Source organism: Clavelina lepadiformis, unplaced genomic scaffold, assembly GCF_947623445.1.
Source record: "Clavelina lepadiformis unplaced genomic scaffold, kaClaLepa1.1 scaffold_203, whole genome shotgun sequence".
NCBI classification, from domain to species: domain Eukaryota; kingdom Metazoa; phylum Chordata; class Ascidiacea; order Aplousobranchia; family Clavelinidae; genus Clavelina; species Clavelina lepadiformis.
Genome location: NW_027508262.1, coordinates 32,501 through 35,803, shown reverse-complemented (window position 1 = coordinate 35,803; position 3,303 = coordinate 32,501). Strand labels below are relative to the sequence as shown.

Sequence of the window (3,303 nt, the reverse complement as noted above, 5' to 3'; positions counted from 1 at the left end):
TTTCAGTATGAATACAGACCGCGAAAGCGTGGCCTATCGATCCTTTTGAACTTGGGAGTTTCAAGCAAGAGGTGTCAGAAAAGTTACCACAGGGATAACTGGCTTGTGGCAGCCAAGCGTTCATAGCGACGTTGCTTTTTGATCCTTCGATGTCGGCTCTTCCTATCATTGTGAAGCAGAATTCACCAAGCGTTGGATTGTTCACCCACTAATAGGGAACGTGAGCTGGGTTTAGACCGTCGTGAGACAGGTTAGTTTTACCCTACTGATGAAGTGTTGTTGCGATAGTAATTCTGCTCAGTACGAGAGGAACCGCAGATTCAGACATTTGGTTCATGTGCTTGGCTGATAAGCCATTGGTGCGAAGCTACCATCTGGGGGATTATGACTGAACGCCTCTAAGTCAGAATCCCGCCTAGAAAGCGACGATGCACTCGTGCCCCGTCCTCGACGGGCAAAGTTAGGCGGCCGCTGGGCCGTTGGCAATGCCGAGATCCGACCTTACGCGAGTCCGACAAGTGTGACTCCCGCGTCGGTTGACCCTCCTGTTCGAAAGGCGGGGTGCTAAATCATTTGCAAACGACCTAGTTGAAGATCGGGGTGTCGTGATCACTAGAGCAGTATCTTCACTGCGATTTGTTGAGAGTAAGCCTCAAGATCTATCGATTTGTCCGCAAGGCGGGCGCCCGAGCGACTTCGGCCGACAGGCCGGGGTCGCTCTTTTCTCTTCAAAAATTTTCGGCACACGTCCCGGTTCGTCCTGGGTGTGTGCTCTTTTTTTTTGCCATTCCGACGTCGCACAAACGTGCGTAATACGTTCGTTCCATGCATACATACTCACAAAAACACACACACACACACACACATACATACATACATACATACATACATACATACATACATACATACATACATACATACATACAAGCATGGAAGATTGAATTGCTATTTATTTGCATTTTTCCTCTAGCGACCGTAATGTGTTTCTTTTTTGGTCGCTAGTTGGCGCCCTCGGACTACCATAATTTCCACAACGCGTCCGTTTTGCCATCGCATTCTTCCCTGCGGCACTGCTTGCTCACAAATTTTTTTCCTTTCAGTATTATGAGCGAAGCAAACATTTACCTGGAGCATCAGCCTTCCGCTATTATTATTCCGCTTAAACCTATTCCTACTGCAATGTTCAATGATCAATGATCAACTCAATTCCCGACGAAAGACGGTCTATTCTGAGTTACCCAAAACGGTGACTGGCAGGTGAGTGCATTTGATATATTTCTTTAGCGTTTGGACGTGTGTGATTCAATATATTTTGTATGACACTCTGTTACATTGTCGTAATTGAGCTCTTCAATTTAATTTCATTTAATTTAATTTTATTTTATAATTTAACAATAACTTTGTACAATTAAATAACTTTAATTGATAAATACGTTGTCATTGCCTTGCATTGACTCACGTAGCTTTGCAATGCTGCTTGATGATCATTTGATGATTTTGTTGTATGACATATATTGTTATGATTATATCGATTAAAATTGTGCACTTTGACACTGTATGGCATTAGATTAATTTTATCAAGTCGATTCACACCAAAAAAATGTTAAAGTCCAAACGCCCAGGTCGCGCGGATAGCCCTCACCCGCCGCGGATTTTCCCAAGTCGGAAGAGCTTTAGCCGCGAGTCGGTGTTTGGACTTTAACTTTTTGTTGGTGTGATGAGACTTGAAAATTTTTTAGAGTCCAAACGACCAGGTCGCGCGCATAGCTTTCACCTGGCGCGGATTTTCCGAACTCGGGAGAGCATCACGCGCGGGTCGGTGTTGTGGACTCTGAAAATTTTTCCCATCCACTCCAAAAAATGTTAGAGTCCAAACGCCCAGGCCGCGCATATTCTCTTGACCGAGCGCGGATTTTTCGACCTCGGAAAAGTTTTTGCCGCGGGTCGATGTTTGGACTCTGAAATTTTTTCAAGTCTCGACAAAAAGTTAAAGTCCAAACGTTGGGAAATATTTTCAGAGTCCAAACGTTCGAGTTGCGCGCAGTGCCCGGCCGGGGCGCGGTTCGGCGGCCACGGCAAGCGGCCACGCACCTTCCCAAACTCCAAATCCGGCCGCGAGCTCGCGCGATCCCGAGGCCGTTCTGGGGTACCATGGCGATGCAGGATTCTGTGACTACTATGAGGGAGCAGGCAGTCGTGTGAGCGAATGCGCGCGCGAGTGCGAATCGAAGCAGAATCGATCTCGGTTGGCGTCGGGCACGATGGGCAGATGTAATGCTGTTCGCGCGGTCGCCCATGCTTAGCCGGGGTTTTGAGCGGTCTGTCGGATCCAGTGGCAAGCTATCGGCGTGCCTCGGCGCGAGTATTGCACTCGAATCGCCGGGCAGCGTCCGGAATTGACGGTTTTCGGAGCTCGTGCAAGCCGCGAGCGTAGTGTTTGAGTAGCGATGTACACGGAGAACGTGTGAAAAGAAACGCGGGGCGCCCGTCGTCCCGCAGCAGCCTCGTTTGCTGCGAATAGCTACCTGGTTGATCCTGCCAGTAGTCATATGCTTGTCTCAAAGATTAAGCCATGCAAGTGTAAGTACGAGCTCTCGTACAGTGAAACTGCGAATGGCTCATTAAATCAGTTATGGTTCATTTGATCGTACGTGTTACTTGGATAACTGTGGTAATTCTAGAGCTAATACATGCGAAAAGCGCCGACTCACGGAGGCGTGCATTTATCAGACCAAAAACCGACCGGGCCTCGGCCCGTGCTCGTTGGTGACTCTGGATAACTTTGCGGATCGCACGGTCTTGCACCGGCGACAAATCATTCAAGTGTCTGCCCTATCAACTTTCGTCGGTACGGTATCTGCCTACCGAGGTTCTTACGGGTGACGGGGAATCAGGGTTCGATTCCGGAGAGGGAGCCTGAGAAACGGCTACCACTTCCAAGGAAGGCAGCAGGCGCGCAAATTACCCATTCCCGACGCGGGGAGGTAGTGACGAAAAATAACAATGCAGGACTCTAACGAGGCCCTGTAATTGGAATGAGTACACTCTAAAACTTTTAACGAGTATCCATTGGAGGGCAAGTCTGGTGCCAGCAGCCGCGGTAATTCCAGCTCCAAAAGTGTATATTTAAGTTGTTGCGGTTAAAAAGCTCGTAGTTGGATTTTGGGCTCGGGCCGTCGGTCCGTCGCAAGGCGTGTACTGGCGTGCCCGGCCTCACCTTCGGTTCACCGTCGGTGCTCTTGACTGAGTGTTGGCGGCGGCCGGAACGTTTACTTTGAAAAAATTAGAGTGTTCAAAGCAGGC

At 48.8% G+C, this 3,303-nt stretch overlaps 1 non-coding gene across 1 annotated transcript in view; it reads left to right on the top strand.

Moving 5' to 3' along the window:
* Nucleotides 1-2,522: 2,522 nt before the first annotated feature.
* The window catches only part of LOC143472599 (small subunit ribosomal RNA), a 1,807-nt gene continuing 1,026 nt past the window's right edge, over nt 2,523-3,303 (top strand). The window contains exon 1 of the ribosomal RNA XR_013119945.1: nt 2,523-3,303. This exon is cut by the window's right edge and continues 1,026 nt beyond it. This is a non-coding gene — a ribosomal RNA (small subunit ribosomal RNA).